Source organism: Struthio camelus, chromosome 3 (genome assembly GCF_040807025.1).
Source record: "Struthio camelus isolate bStrCam1 chromosome 3, bStrCam1.hap1, whole genome shotgun sequence".
Lineage (NCBI taxonomy): Eukaryota > Metazoa > Chordata > Aves > Struthioniformes > Struthionidae > Struthio > Struthio camelus.
This window is the reverse complement of record NC_090944.1, coordinates 112,229,166-112,246,272: the sequence shown is the minus strand read 5'-3', so window position 1 is coordinate 112,246,272 and position 17,107 is coordinate 112,229,166. Positions and strand designations below refer to the sequence as shown.

General features: G+C 38.9%; 2 long non-coding RNA genes across 3 annotated transcripts in view; one reads left to right on the top strand and one right to left on the bottom strand.

Annotated features, from left to right (window-relative positions):
- Nucleotides 1-8,398, top strand: part of LOC104140269 (uncharacterized) — a 41,066-nt gene extending 32,668 nt beyond the window's left edge. For both annotated transcript variants that reach the window (XR_693267.2, XR_011140397.1), the window contains 2 exons: nt 232-340; nt 7,234-8,398. This is a non-coding gene — a long non-coding RNA (uncharacterized lncRNA). The remainder of the gene's footprint in view (nt 1-231; nt 341-7,233) is intronic.
- A 4,159-nt stretch (nt 8,399-12,557) lies between these two features.
- Nucleotides 12,558-16,995, bottom strand: LOC138066844 (uncharacterized). The gene is made up of 3 exons (XR_011140398.1): nt 16,800-16,995; nt 16,609-16,701; nt 12,558-14,491 (listed from the first exon to the last, which is right to left on the bottom strand). It is a non-coding gene; the product is annotated as an uncharacterized lncRNA (long non-coding RNA).
- Between the last annotated feature and the right edge of the window lie 112 nt (nt 16,996-17,107).

The following is a 17,107-nucleotide window of genomic DNA, read 5'->3' as shown; positions in this document are numbered from 1 at the left end:
CAGACATTTTGTTTTTAGAAGGTCCTGTCCAAAGTCCACTTAAGCTAATACAAAAAAATTGTCAGTGATCTCGGTGAACTTGAATCAAGCTACATGGAGCCATACAGTTTCACAAGCATATTTATATTAAGGGTTTTCCGTTTTAACCTTACAAAAGTCGGGCCTTGAGAAAAAAAGCATTCAGTCTTTCTATAAAGAACTTACAGATTTTTTTTTTGTCCTTATTTTCAGGCATTTGTAAAAAAGAAACCAGTGCTCATGTTAGCTTATTGGAATAAATATCTTCAGAACCGTGAAGTTCAACGGAGGATCCAGAGTTACCACCTCAGATAGCAGAGATGTAAGTTTCTCTGCTCTAATGCTGGCTCCACCTCACCTGCAGCTCCCCGCTGCCTTCGCGTGCTAGCTTTCACATGCTCCTCTCACCAGCGTTGCTGCATGTGTGTCACAGCATCGGCTGGAAAATGGACATAGCCTTGCTGCCACAGAAATGAGCATACTGCAGCCTTGCTTGCCTCCTTCAGAGCACCAGTTTCCTCCACGTCAATGCTTCCTCTAATGTTTGTTGCTTTCTACTGATTCTTCTCTTTGTCTGTGACTTTACCGGTTTACATCTGATAATTTTATGTCTAATGCCTATGTCTAATGCCTTTGTACCAAGTTAGGCCTTAGTCTTAGAGGCATAGTAAATCGATGAATCCACAGCCAGAATAAGACATCTCAGAAATACACACTCATCAAGAAACCATCTATAATCTGTGCAGACTCCAGAAAACTTTATGTGCAGCGGCCAAGATTTACCCCCTGCCCCTGAAAAGACAGAAAAAAAGAAAGATGGCCTAGAGGTATGTTCCCCTTGGGTGTAGTTCAACAACTCTAAGATAACCAGGTGTGCAAAATGTCAAGTGTTACACATTTCCAGTGAGTTTAGGGACCCATTTTAGAAAGCCAGAACTGCATCACAAAATATACTGTATATCACTTAATAATACCTACAATGATGCAAACCATCATATCATCCAACCTGGCCTCCTCAATACTTCATTTTCTCTCTTAAACCAGTAAGGAAATTTCTTGAACTTAACACTGAATGGCTACTCAGAATCATTAAATGTCACACCTTATTTTATAACTAAACCTCTACTGGTTTGGACATTGGACTTATCCCTTTTTGTTACTATCTGGTATTCACATTGAAGATGTTGGCAAGTCTTGAAACTGGGGCAGTAGAAATGTGGTTTGCATTCAAAAAGTGAACCTATGTTCACTGACACCTTCCTGCACAATTATTTTCTCATATGAATCCTTTGGGTTTGCGTTCCTTTTCAGTCAGGTTTTGCAAGGTGGATGGATATTAGGTGACAGTATCCCAAGTGGTTAGTGCACACAACACAACATGAAACCAGGCTTCCAATCTTGGCAAGTAAATGGAAGAAGAGCTGGCTTAGACAGTTTACTTTAATATGTCTTTTCTGGTTATTTAAAATGTTTCATTCCTACTTTATGTTAGCAGACTAGGCTAAAATTTTCAGTACAGTTTTTCTCTCCTGCATCTCTGTAATCTGCATTAACTGTATCGCAACTGGAAGGAAACAAACATAAATCAGAAAGATTATTTCCCTAAATCTATTTGCTTTTTAAAGGCTGGAAAAGGAACTCTTATGTTCAGAATATCTCCTCTTAATATCACATCAGTGACTTAAAATGAATTTGAGTGTTACTGACTACTTTTCAACTGCAAGAACTTCATGCAGTACTCTCATTAGTACTTGAATAACTACAGCAACAGGACCCCTTTGATGCCATGTAGTAAGGGAGTCCCTCTGTCTGATCCAGACACGAAGCAGTTACTCGCTCAGAGCCCCCCAAGGACTGGGCAGCAGAGGTTGAAAAAGAACTTAAATCTTCTCAGTCCCAGGTTAGTCCTTATCAATTGATAACATGCCCCCTCTGCCTGCGTGCTGTGCAGTCAAATGTAATATTAGATCTATTACTTCAGTAGAAGTATTTTTTTGAAAATGTTAGGGCTGCACCACTTCTAGCAATGGAAGCTGCGTTACGATCATTTCCGCACAGAAACAACGTATATAGCATTTTCTGCTCCTGAAAACTGCTGCAGCTCTCTGGAGGTCTAATGGTTTAGCCACTGCTTTTTTATGAGATAAACATCAACACTTCACAAAAGACTATAAAGCTCAATTATAGGTTTTTATTAAAATATATTGTAAAAATATACAATATAATACCATAGAATGGGCATTTCCTTAAAATACAATAGGATCCATGTATTATTATATATCATATTATTATTCTTGTCATAATCTGCTAATATTGAAAAATTCATGATGAAAATAAAAGTGTTTCCTGAAGTTCTGAAAATACGAGATCTGATTACAAGGGAATTTCAGCTAAAAAAAGTAATTTCCACTCCTTATTGCTGTGAGGTAAGCTTGAAAAGCTGAGCTGAATGCAAACTAACAAAGGAACAAAATGAAAGAGAGGAAAAACATATATATATTGTAAAGTCTTCCATAAGCTAACTTTAATCTGCTAGCAGAAGTCTGGTAAGAGGTGATCAGGAATTTAATAGGCACCCAATCAAAACCGGTAGAAATTGCTAGCAAGCAAAAACTAGAGCTCCATACTCAGAAATCATTCCTTGCACAAGCATTCAGGCTGTTTTCGAACTCTGAGCCTAAATGCTTTCCAATCGTCTTCATTAGAGCTGAGAATTTTCAAGAGCAGCATTTTGCCTTTAAACTAATATTCAGTAGGAAAAATAAGAAGGACTTCCAGAAAAGAATCTCCTGGGAGTTCAATAACGCTTTTCACTGGAACTCGTTGCAGCAAGTCAAGTTGTACTCAATCCTGTCGAGCACTGAAGAGCGAATTAGCAAAAAACGCAGGGAGAGAGCCTTAACTGGAGTGGACCTATAGAGCTCCAAAGCAATCCACAAAGAATGCCTACACAGACAGAATGAAGACTGATTTAAGACTTTGCTTCATATTTTCCTTTGATATACAAGCACATAAGCACAAGATTATAGCAACATTTTTTTAGTAAAAATCATACAAGTATAATAACTGATGCAAAATACCACTCAGCTTCAGGGGCCTGGGTCACACCGTAAACCTTACGTGCGAGAAGTTAATAATTCATTTGACTCTGTGTTCAAGACAAAGCCTTATTTCTCAGGAACATCAGGGTATTCTGCAGTGGGGCTTCAAGATTAGGGGAAAAACTTGCATAGCAGAAGCACGCTTATTTTACTTAAGTGACCTGCTTCAGGAAAAAAGTTCTGCAAAGAAACATCCACTGAACTTAATAAAAATATAAAGTGCTTATTCCTAGTAAGCCTGAACTACTTCTGGTGAGATTATCCCATGCAATAAATTTGGCAAAAATCACCCCTAGAAATATTAACTAGTCTTACTAAGTATCGCTAAAAATGCATTTTAAATCTAAGACATATATGCAAAAAGAGATTAACTTGGCACAAGGATTCTGAATTTTGCAGCAAATGATTTTCCTTACAGCCAAGTATCTGGAATCATTTCAGTGTAAGAGAACATCAGTAACAGAAGACTTAGGGGCGGTAACCCACAATTTATTCCCCCTTTTTTTTCAGAATACTTCATGGGTAATGAACCTAAGTACCTAAAATAGAACAAAGTAGGGTTGTATTAATACTATGCAAATTAGCTCTTTTTACCTAGCCAAAGGTAAAAAAAATTGCTGCAGGTGTGGATGTTGGTATTTGAATCGTTACTAATAAGAAAAAGTATATTTGTAACATTTTAATATAATTTAAGTGCTCTTTTGTTACCAACTTCAAAGAGCTTTAAATAAATTTAATAAGTTGTGGTAAATCCAATCTGCCAATGAAAATCTTAATGGTCTGTTTTAATACTGCATTCCACAGGGTTTTGTGCGTCCTGAAACGTCATGAAATAGTTCTGATACTCAGAACTTACAGGGGTAAACAATTAAGGATACATTTGCTAGCAAATCAATCCTGTATTTATTCTTCATCATTTTGCATCCGGTCTAGTCATTTAGAAATGGGCAGAGTCAGTGTAACACATTGCAAAATTGGAATCATACCGTTCCAAATCCCTTTTATTAAAGTGCATAAAATGTAAGGCAGGAAACTGAAAAGTCACTTCCATTGTCTTGCGCATGTCCTACTGATTTTGGGATGGATTCTAGTTCTATTTATATAAATTTTGGGGATCCGATCCACTTTACTCTTAATTCATAGTCAAAGAGAAGCCCCTGTTCTGTGGAATTTATGGCCTTGAACACACAAACTCTCTCACGTACAGCGTGGTTGCTTTGAAGAAAAGGTAACCAGCATTAAATAGAGTCAGACCCTCTATTAATCTCTATGGGTTCTTGTTTAGGCATTTAACAGAATTCGTATAGCAAGAGTCTGCTCTGTGCATTCTGCTGGACAGAATACGCACAAAAAATTGTGAACTAAATGCAGCTGGTTCTAATCTGCTGATAATTCAATCTACATGCGTCCCCAGCTTTAACAAGAAGCAAGCCATCTGTAAAATGTTAAGCTACATTAGAAGGCATAAATATAGTTTTAAACGAGACCTGAGCCAATCAATGCAATTTTTCTTCTTTGATTCTTATATTTTCTAGAAAAATGGCAAGAAACCAAACATCACCACAAAATCAATCCAAGCCAGAATGCAGTCTTAAAACTACTAGCCACTCTTTTTGATTGGGGGCTTCACTGCTGACAGTTTCTCTGCTCACCACATGCATTCCAGTGGTGATTCAAATTCTTCTGCAGAAGAGGAGAAATTGTACTTGCAATCATTTATCAGGAATAGGAATAGGAATACTAAAATGGAAATATATTTTTTTCTCCTAACATATGTATATGGCCCTCCTTGCTTTTCTCAGATGAGATCTAGACCAAATTCATTTAAATAACTAGTATAGACGACACAGGAACTGAGCAGAGAAAGAGTGCTGAGAAAAATAAAGTGCAGCCAATTTTACGTACACCAAAAGCGTTTTATTCATATTGCATGTTCACATCGCATTCAAACTGTGTTCATTTCACAGTCTTACATTCCAGCTATAAAGCAGTTCCACTAGCATTTACAGCAAACAGTTCATATTTTAAAAAAGGTTGGTTTATTAGAAGAAAATTAGTCCTGATGACAAATGCCTATTTTTAGTAAAAGTCTCTTTATGAATCATGGAGCTTTCCTCCCTTTGTGAGAGGCATATTCTTGACCCAGTATTCTCACTAGCCTGCATTTATTTATGTGAGAGCAAACTGAATAGGAATGGGTACAAAGCGCTCTTATTGGAGTAGGGTAGTGTTTTGATTTTGCTTAGTGCAGGTATTTATGCAATGAAGAGTAAGAAACTGGTACATGTCCACCAGCTACTCTCTGGATTTAGGGGAAGGACAGTAGCCCTTGATAAGCCCTTGCATCATTATTCTACCTACACACAAAGGCGACTCAAATGCAACTCCTCACACGCTGCTTGAAGAACATGGTATACTTTCAGCAATATTCCTCTTGCGAAACTAGACTGCTAGGCACAGAAAACAAGAAAAGGATGGCTGAATTGACCCCAGGTCTGCTAGAGAAAGGCTGCTCAGTTCTTTGTATCATTATGCCTCATCATTATGCATCAGGCGTAATTAATAAGTTCTCCTCCATGATTTTTGTTCCAGTTGCTGCTGTCTTGGATTTCTCTTGTCATTTGATTCATTTCTATTAGTTTCAGTCTAAATTTTTTGCAGTCCTTAAGATCAGCTACTTTGTTCTACTAATGTGGAACATGCTAGAATAATTTGAAAGCTTTTTCAAACACCTGTCACTACAACTAAACTTTTCTATTTCATTTACCTGATATCCTTGAGTGGTAACATTTTCATTTGGACTAATAACTAACGTCCGCTATTGCCGGTTGATGCCTTTTGCCATTTCCATTTGGCTTTTTGCTTTACAGTGCTCTCATAACCAGGGGACTAGTTGTTCATCACTTACCTTATCCCCTTCTTCCACATTGGTAAACAATTCAGGCAGATTCCACCCTTTGATCCACTCTAGTCTTGTGATGTGGTATTGCAGAACGAGTGGAAATAGTTTTATCTTCTCACCAGGTATATAGTCAGTATAGACAATCCCTCTGTTACTCACAGCTCTGAAGCACGCTGAAGGGCTGACGTAGGCAGGGAGGGACATGATTAAAATGCATTCACTGTAGATCTCTTTTGAACATTACCTTAAGCACCTAAAGCACAAAATATAGTAGCAATCATATCGAAAAAAAAGGAAAAATAAGGGAAATAGATCAACCGCCCCTTTCCTATGCTGCAACCTGTCCTCTCCCAACAAGATTCCATTTTGACAGTCTTTGTACAAAGAACATTTAAATTTTAAGGGTTGAAAAAGTAAAATATAAAACAGCTTGCAATTTTTTTCCCTTATGAAGCAAAGCTGGAGACATCTCTAAACGCTTTGATTTGGCAGAGAAAAATAATATATATAGCCAATAAAGCTTAAGTCTGGTGCATCTTTTACTCCAAAAAGGAATATCATTCATTATCATGCATACTTCAGTCAAAGCATGCAGAGATACAGAAAGAGCAAGGAAACCTTTAAAAGGCCACCGCAGCAACAGGAAGAGCACTGTAACTTCGAAATCACCGGGGGGGGCACACAAATTTTTTGCATTTAAATCTGAAACAAGGACCCTTCAAAAAAAATCACTAGCAGTTGTGAACTGAAACTGCTGCAGGCAGTCAACCAGGCAGGGCAGTTTGGGCCAAAAAAATCTCCATATCCCATAGTAGTAAAGCACATGCTGAAGGAGTTAGCAGAGTAAAGAGACAAACATTTTTTTAAGTGGCTCTGAAGAGCACCGAGTTGCCTGATCAGAAAGGTGTAAAGGAAGCTGCAGAGCGTTTGGCATCTGCCTAGTTAGAGTATAATGTACAGGAAGAGTGAGAAAAAACTTCACGTAAGTATGTCCATCAAAGTAAAAGAATCTGGGAACTTGCTCAAACAATATATGAAAGGACAGTGTTTATAATGTCATAGGACTGGTCAACTTGTGACATTTTTTCTACATGTGATGCTGTACTGTCCCAAAATACCTGTTCTCCTCAGCTATGCAGCCCTACTGGAAACTTGCTCCTTTCAACGTTTAAGCTGTGCTTCCTTCAGTCTGTACGTTTTATGCCTCAACAGAGATGGAACTGCAGAACCTAAGGCTGATGCTCTGAATTACCTGTGGAAATACCAGGAAATACTTTCACCAGCTACTGTTTAAAGAATGAAATCATGAGCACCCGGAATGTAAATTAAATTTTTGTTTTTAATGCCAGTTCACCAACTTACATTCAGCAATACTCATTTCTGAATAAAGTTCTTTCCGCTTTGAAAAGCTGTCCCTTTACCAGTGACTCCATTCCTTTCTCTCATGATGCTCAGGCAGAAATTTTCTTTAATCCTATGTCCAGTCTTCCCTGAGCCACAGCTGCATTCTCCATGTCCGGCAATAAACACCTGGAGTTGCGGCCCTCACAGCTGAAGGATTTTGACTGAGAAGCATGTTTTAGAGGGAGAAATTTTTCTGTTTACCAACATTTTATGTAAAATCAAATGGAAAGATTGAGTTGCTCTGGGCACTCTCCTTTTTCTCTAGTATGATTTCTCAAGCATTGCGAACCATAAAAAAGGACAAGGGATACTACAGGGCCAGGCCTGAGAGACTTGGGCCATGAAATACCTTTCCAGGGTGAAGATCACAGACACTGAGATCACATGCTTAAAAGAAAAGGCAGTTTTCCGTCTCTCATATTTTCATGACCAGCCAGAAAATATGATAGCCAATATATAATTCAAAGCCCATCCATTAAAGCAAAGAAGGCAAAAAAGGGGATTTGGTTGTACATTGTCTCTCTTGCTGCCATCTACTGTTTTCATGTGGAAGCATGGAAAATTTCAAATACTATACCATGGTTTTTCTGTCTACTTACTGCATTAACCCTATGCAAAAGTTGGCAAAATTTCACAGACTACCGATGAAGATACACATTCATGCTGACTTAATGCATCTGGTGGTTCCAGCAAACAGCAAGCATAGCCTTTTCATTTGCAGAGTTATTAATATTAGCTGCTGTTACTGAAGACTAACTGAGCCACACTCAGGCTTGTGCTGCTTGTAAGAAAGCCTGCAAGAAAGTCAACATGTGGCAGAAAAGGCTAACACTACCTACATGCAAAGCATGTTCTGCAGAAGTTGCTCCATTAATCCTTCAGGTGCAAAAGGGCACGAGGGATGCATTACGCAGCACAGCTCAGAGCTGAGGAATTGCAAGAGTTGTTATGCATATTACTCTCTGATCTGACAATAAAGTCTTCATGGGTGCTGCATGAAAATGGTTTCCTTGCTTAATAAGAATATACTGTATGCCCTAATAGGCCAGAGAGCTTTTGTGAGTTATTTTTTGTGTGTCTCTGTTTGGAAAGTGCCTGATAATTTTTTCTCGTTATCTTTAAAAAGAAACCCTAAAGTAGTTCATGCTGATATTATTGAATGACTTGCTTTCTGTGAGGAATGGGCTATTTTGTGACAGGGACAGCTCAATCCTGTGACTTTTTTCTCTTGACAGGAGGGAGAAGCACTGCTGTGTAGGATCAGACCTTTTTCTTTTCATTTTTTAAATGCAATTATATAAGCAAAATAAAAGGCAAAGCTTTTATTTTCCTAGTTCTTTATTTTAGAAATATAATTCACTAATTCAGCCTGGAAAATTTTCCGCTATTTTTGCTTCCTATTTCAGGATTTTTTGACATGAATTCCCATTTGGGGTAAGTGAAAGGTTGGTCACTTCTGCTGAAAAGCAAAGAAAGTAGATTAATAGGGGAAATAATGTATTCATTCTGGTGTATTATATACTTTCTATGAGTAATTTTTAATTGGACGCCTTGCATAAATGGAATGTAAATGTGTCTACAGCACAGCATGTGTCTGGTGCTTTAAAAGCCAAAGTTCAACTCCTGATGTCATTAATCAGGAAATATAATTTGTAAATGTAGGGTAGGTAATGGAAATTAAAACAAATGTTCTTTATTAACTAATTCTTCAGGCACAGGTAAATCTATTTTATAGTGAGTTCATTCACTCTTGCTGCATACTGTATGCTTAAGGCAGCCTTTTTATGAACTAGTTTACAGAAATATAAGGAAAATCAGGACTATTTGCAGGGAGAGAGAAGCTAGATCTACCAGGGACCCACGTGCAAGAATCATGGTGCAAGTATCATCTTTGAGTCTTCACTGAACTGTTCCACAGAAAGATTACCTATTACCCCCATCACACTCTTTGACTAAATGACCTTGAAGGCCATATCAAAGCAGGTCATATTAAGCTGAGACAAGTGTTTTGATGAGCACTTAGAAAACAAGATTAGAATTTTGATTTTCTTGACCGATGGTGATAGTCCTAATATGTCAGCAAAGATGCAGTCAGGTATCTCACTATATTTTGCAAGCAACGCTAAAACTATTTCTGTATGACCTATCCTGGAAATGCAGTAATGGCATAAGTCTGCTCAACGGACCGGTAGAAGCCACCTTCCAAGATTTACATTTTCTCACGGAGTAGTAAAGTAAGTGTCTGTTACTGCAGACATGGAAGGTATCAGTGCTTAAGTGCTCAGACCTATACTGCAGGTATACGGAACGCAGACTTGCCCTCAGGTCTGAGCTACCTATATTTAAATATTATTGCAAAGTTAATATTATTTAACTCGTATATCAACATTTCCAGTAATTCTCCTGCACCAACAGTATTTGTACCTTAATCAGAATATATTTGTGCCTACTGAGACAAGCATTTTAAAAACAAATTGAAATATTGCAGTGATAGTGTGGGTCAGGTCCCTGAGAACTTTTCACTAATGTGCAAATGGCTCTTTACTAACTCATTATGTGCTAATGCTCATTAGCTCAGTGTGTCTGGCTGTCTTAAACCTAAGATGGAACTAAATATATCCCACCCAATAATGCACTAATTCTTATAAGATCTGGGAGGACTAGTGAGCGCAACTGTATCTACCAGCTTGATGTAAAGTCTGCATTAGGAAGATCTTTCCTAAACATAAGCCTTAGTTTTTTGTGAAGCGGGAAAAAATACATTTTATTCAGCAAAAATCTGCTCTGAAGCTACCTCCCACTTTCATAGCTCAAATACTTTGCAATAACTAATTTTTTAGAAAAATGCAAAACATACGTAAAAAGCAGTACTTAACCATACGTAGGTGTATCTGACTTTTGAAGTCAGTTTGGCCGACAGTTGAACCCTAGCCAGTCTTTCACTTCAAATCCCAATCTGCTTTTAAACCTCACATGTCTTAATAAATGGACTCAGAATGGGAATATAGTTTCTTCCCACTTCATTTCCATTTAGTTTATGCTGACCTGCTTTTGTTTCATTCACCAGCCTATGCTCTCGCATTAATATCCTTGTTGGTGCTTTCAGTCTATGAAATGGAGGACAATCACTGAACAGCTCACCAAATTTCAGTGCTAATATTATCCATTTTAAGAGAAAACACCACACACCTGCCCAACTAGCTAGTAACCAGATAATATGATGGCTGTCACAGCTTAAAAATGTAGAAATGCAAATAGGAAAGAAATCCAAACTCCCAGAGGGAAAAAGACCAAACATAAAGAGTTTATTGTTGAGCAGGAATAACTGAAAGACAATAAAAGATTCCTGAAAATGGGCATAACAAAAGAAAACCAAAACCTCCTAAAACATGTCTGTTCATTTTTATTAGGGAGTCAGCAGCAGGCTGCCACCCTGTTTAAAAATCAACATTTCACAGCAAGGAGCTATATAGCAACGTATCACTTCTCTGCAGGCACTTCCTTTCACTGACAAATGGTTCAAGTGGAGTAATAGCTTAAACAGAATTACACAGAGGGGTGAACAGCATTGATGAAGAGGGACCTTTATGAGTGTATTTATTTATAGACGCATACACATGCACACAGAGCATTGTGTGGACCATCTACTTATTGCAGATAACGATCTGTATAAAACACAAAGCTACAGGAGATGTTTCAACAGCCAGGAAAAAAAGGACAAAAAAAACCCCCCACACAATGCTAACGTATTTTGTCCCCCAGGGAGTTGCCATCTCCTCCTCAGTCTAAAAGTCAGTTTCTTTTCCAACAGTTTTAACACCTACTAGGTAACATCCCTAACCTGTTAGCTTTAACATTTGCTATTTTTAAAAAGTAGGGAGAACAGAAAATGGATCACTCTGCAGCTCATCATAATGCTCCAGAGTATAAGCTGAAGCACATTCTTCCCTCAGGCAGGGCATAAAATTCACCCAAATGCAAACGGCTGATACAAAGCCAATGCACCAATTTATGCCTCAGCTGAATTCTTAACTTAGCACTTATGTAAGACATTAGACTTTTATAGGGCTTGGACCAAGGTATAAATTTCATCAGGAGCTCACTAATTTGAGAAAACAACAGCGTGTGCTCTTTGGTATGACAAACCAGACCATTTATTCATTAGGGAGAGATGAAGAATGATAAGATTCTATTTTTTTCAGCTTGTTTTTCAAATTTCCCTATTTAAAATAATCCAAACAGAAATAAAGGCTCAGAATGATTTTTTTTTTTAACCAGCTCTGCAGTTACAGTGCTATATAAGTCTTTCCCCTTGTTAGGAAAAAAAACTCATACACAAAGTTTCAACCAGCTCTATTAGAATTCTGCCGATTTTCAAATGCTTATAATCATATTGTGTCTGTTCATTCCTCATCCTCACTCAGGACTGGTGAATAAATTAGCACTAAAGCTCAGCTATTTTTCAATCTTTTTTCTTATCCAGTCATTTCTAGAAGACTGCCATTGTATAAATGCTTTAATGTGACAATGTGGAATTTAGCTTAGGTAGGCTAACAGGTTTTCATAGGTTCCACGTTTGAACCAAAATGCACATTTAATAAGGACCCCCGGAAATGACACAATTCTTGCTAAAGTTTCATTAATAGCTTGGAATCACAATTTTTGGATAATTAATAAAAAACAGCAAAGCCAAGCTCCATTTTTCAGGAAGTGAGTGTTGAGTACTTCCTCAAAATAAAAACATCTCTTGAGGCTCCATAATGGAGGCCCTCACAAGTCATCAGTACCTTAAAAAAACAGACCTTTTCTGACCCTTGGTAACTGCATTTATCTTATTAAATGAAGATCTTTCTGAATACTTGTGAACTGCCTTTGCAAACTGTGATCAATTTTTATTTGCTATAAACTGAATAACTAAATATGTGCAGAAGTAAATTAAAGATCAGCTACACATAGCTTCAAAAGTTAAACCTACCTCTTTATGACATTTTTTTTCATACTAATCAACAATGAAGCAGTAGCATTATAGACTATGGCCTATCCTACTACAAAAAAGTCCACCTAAAATAGAGTTCAGCCACTTGAAATCTTCATGAAGACATTGGTCTTTTTGTTTTCATTTAGTTTAGTTTAGAAGACAATTTCTGTTGCTACTTTGGAAGACAACGGAGGAAGACCAGGAGACTGTTGGGTACGCTTTACCTCAGATCTCTACGAATAATTTATAAAAACTGAAGATTTCTAAAGAATTGGAAGGATTTTTCTCTTTCCTCTTCCATATGCTGTTAAATAGCACTTAATTTGTACATTTAGCTGCCCATTCACTTAAATAAACATGCAGTCAGAGGAGGATATTGAGTAATGTTAACTGAAAATGTTTGAAAAAATTCAGTACAAAGGATTTGTTATTTTCTTGAATGAGCTCCTAAGAATTGGCATGATGCCGGCTTGTCCTGTTATGCGTTGCTTTACTGCAGCTAAGCTTCAGAAATATTAAAGTCAGGCGGGTAGATGGTAATATCAAGAACACTAGCTTTCAACCTTTACTACAGAGTATCAGCTAGGGGTCTTTATTGAAACTTATGAGGACAAACACGATAGTTAACAAATTCAGCCCCACTTTAAAAACCTTACGACAGATTTTAGGTAAGCACATATTCAGAGCAACACTGGCATTCAGCCTCCAAGTCCAGTACAGTTCTTGCCTGCTGCTGTCTCTTAAGCTTTAACCAAACCTCTCCAGTGGCCCAGTCGGAGCCCATGGCAAGACTCCTGTCACTTCCATCACATTCAGCATTGCAGATGCTGACTCAGGCACTCAGATAATTTATAGGGAACAAAATTTAGGCTTCTTCTCTGGGGAGGCAAAATCCTAGCCCAGAAAGGAAAACTCCAGAGACTCTGTGTTGGAGGTAAGGGGAGTACCCTCTATAAGCCAGGAAGGAGTAATTTAATCTACCTCTAGGTTAGCCATCAAATTATTTTTCCCTTACATCAGCAACCCCTGGGAACTTCTTATAACTTGAGCTTTGCTTAGGAGAATTAGCAACATCCCATGCCTCATGGTAAACCAATAAAGTTGTTCCTCTTCAAAACAAGGAGCTATAAAAACCCCAAATATCTGTAAAGGGGCAACATCTCAAATGAGCCACACCTCATGGGGAGTGATCTTACACTGCTTAAACCTCCACAGGCTGTGAGGCACAGCTGGTTGCAAATTGCAGATCTGCTTTCCCCTTCCCTCTGCCTACGTCTGCAGATGAGAGCAGGGGAGAGACATGGCCAGAGCCCATAGCCACTTCCTGCTGCATATCTGGTTCCTCACCCCGGTTGTGGCTGGGACCGCTTGCCCTGAAGAGCCACACCAGGAAAGCTGCAGGACGGAAGAGGTTTCCTTCAGGTGCTTCCACTTCAGGCCAGGAAACTAAACATCATTGTAAGTAATAGGATACAAGTACTGTGGGAAGCAGATTCTTCTTTCTGATGGATAAAATGAAGTGGCCCAAAGGTTCAGCTTCCCAACTTCATGTACAAGAATCTCAGCAATTCCATTTTCTGTTGTTAATCATGTTCATGTTTCCTCAGTGGAAAAATGCTTAAAGGTAATTTACATTCAAGCCACCAAAAAGTTATAAACAATTCCCAGGCTGACCACAGCCAAACTATGTCAATTTAAAACAAAGGTATTCTTACAAAAAGTGCTGCTCAAAAACCTGTAGTCTAAAGAAAATGTGCCAGGGATGTGAAACAATGGGGAAAAATAGGCTGTTTCCTTCAAGGGCAGAGTAAAAATCTCTGGAATGTACGTCGCCTCCGCTGTGTATTTCACGGCGACCTCTCTTAGTGGTTCATATTTTCCATAACTTTCTTCTAGTAAAATGAGACTCCACATGTATGTCCAGGCCCTTGGCTGGTGTAATTCAGCATAGTGCCGTGAAGTTGGTTTCACCAAACTGACGTACAGCAGCTGAAAAACTGGCTCGTTACTCACGCGCCACTCTGGGACGTGAGCTGCAGGCTTCGCTCCGCACCAGCACAGGCTCAGCTGAGCTGCGAACCCAGCCTCCTGCATCAGTGTGAATTACAAAGAATCAGGCCTGCTCCAGGAGGGAAGTTTGGAGACAAGAATTTAGATTTCCCCAAGTGTTAATCTGTCAAGCGGATGTAAAATTCTTCTATTACGCTTGTCATTTTCTATTTGCAGTTGACATAGGCAATAAAGCACTGGATGTTCAGCTGATGTGAAAGTTGATGTGAGATATTCTAAATTTACCCTAACCCTGAGTAATGTAATCTTTCTTTAGCATCAAACTGCAAACTAAAAGGAGATGATCACTGAGCTCGTTAAAACTTTGTGTGCTTTTTGACTCATTGTTAACTGGAATGCAGAAGTTAAAGCCCTTAAAGCACTATACAATTCCTCCCTGCTCCAAGCTAGGCACTATGTATTATACCAAAGGTAGGATATCATATTGTCCTTAAGGTCTGCCCCAGGAACAGTAGTACCATTTATCAGTCTACAGGTTACATTAAGTAATTTGCCAGTGCCTGTCTGAAACCTACAAAAACAAAAGTATTTTTTTGCTTTAATTGTAAGTTATTCTGCTCAACAGCCAAATGAAGTGGTTAAAAGATGATATACATGCACTCACGTATGTATTTACTTCAGAATTTTTTCTTAAAACTCTGCTCATGTATTGTCTATACCAAAACTGCATCTGTTGTCTACCCCACAAACACACCACTAAGTAAGTTAACACCTCAAACAAAACCCTGCCTAAATTCAGCAAGTGAAGGTAACATAAGAATTAAAAAGCTGGAGCTTGCCATATTTTTTAAGACCTGCATGACATTTGTTCTTCAGAAATTCCCAATTAGAAAGCCACACAGAGATAAGTCCCTCGCTTTATAATTTCCTTAGCTTTGTTCAGTTCCTTACCTCTACAGTGATATAACTTTGATTTTAAAATGTTAGTATTAAAAAGGTTATTTTTTTAACAATACTTGAGCACCATACTCATCTTGTGTTTAAAATAAGATTGAAGAGACCTAGCTTTTCTTTGCCGCGCTATAAGTTTCTGTGTAATTTTGTGCAAGCTCTGCAAGGCCCAGATAATCAAAAGTTCACTAATTCCTGCTCCTAACCAATTTCAGTAGGAATTAAACATCTAGATAAGGATCTACGCTTTAATCCACATCTCTGTACCTCAGTTCCTACTCTGTAGAACAGGGACAATATTTCTTTACTTTACAAGGACGTTTGCAGTAACTCACAATAAGTTTTTTTTTTAACACAATAGCACACTGAAGGACACAATCGCTACCTGAAGAGCGTAGATATGGCTCTCCCCCGGGGAGAAGGGGAGAAAAACGGGCCACTTTTTCTGAAGGAAACTGGCCACAGGATCTGTATGTAGAGGCGATTTCTCTCTCCGTACTCCAAATAATTTAAGCATGTGGAAAACCGAGCCTGAAGGGGAGGGGGCCCTGAAGGGCTAGGGGATCTATTTTGTGTTTTGCTTGTAAAACAAAGCATTTTTGAGGGACCTTTTCTTTTACTGGAGTGACTGCTCTTTTTGCCACGGCTGAAAGACCACAAAAGTAGTCTACCTACAGCCATTCCACAGCAACGACCCTGTGAACAGCTGGGAAGTCTAATAATCTGTTAGTAATTAAGATCAGAAAGAATAAGAACCAGGTGGGTAATGGGGTGCCATTTATAGCTGTTTCGATGTGATAAAGGATGATTGAAAGGCATCTCTTCTGACAAGACCACAGGATGTGTGAAGAGGAGCTGGATTATTTGTATGTGCAGATTGCAGGCAAGAGCACTCAAATTCATCTGTGTGGCGGGTGTCCAGTACAATTTGTTTGGAAATTTGGCAGAGATTAGGTTTTGATGAAAAGGGATTATTTAGATCCATTTCAAGGCATTGTCCTCTAATGTGAGCAAGGCTAAACCTCTCAGGCTTATTTTGTATTTCATTTTGCAGATCATAAGGTAGCTGCACTTTTGCCTGAGTGGATGGCAGGGACTAGGGAAACGTGTACTGCTACCAACGAGCCTGTGGTGTTTTCCAGGACCAAGTTTCTCCCCGGTCCAGTTCAACAACCTACACTGACTGTTCTTAGATGACGTAGCTCAGTGATCAGTCTTATGCTTGTGAGGCACAACATACTTACCAGTTACTCTGAATGACCACACCAATATCACGGAGTGCACTTAAGGGAAATGGTTGCATCAAAACAAGACATTACGAGGGCACGCAACTTTTCCTGAGTAGGGAGAAAACAACGTATGACAAAACTTGGTCCTGTTGCTTGACGGACTGTGAAACAGTCTTAGGGAAGAGAGGGAACACAGAAGAGCCCACCTGAATTTTTGGTTCTGCTTTCTAGTTCTGCTTGTCACCGAGCGCACGGTTGGAAGCCACAGGAGGCTGTGCAAGCAGAGCGGCTGGATGGGGTGGAGGCAGAGGAGCTCGTCCATATGCAGCCATAAGCAGAAACACTGCAAAAGTGACACTTCCTCCGCCTTAACATCCAGCAAGGGAAAAAAAAAACCCAAAAACCTCCCCCCAACCAGAGGGTCCGAACGAACGTGTCTACATCAACCTGACAAAAAAACCCCCTTCGGGTGGCTGCGATCATCTACGGCGCGAGCAGCCCTCCGGCGGGCACC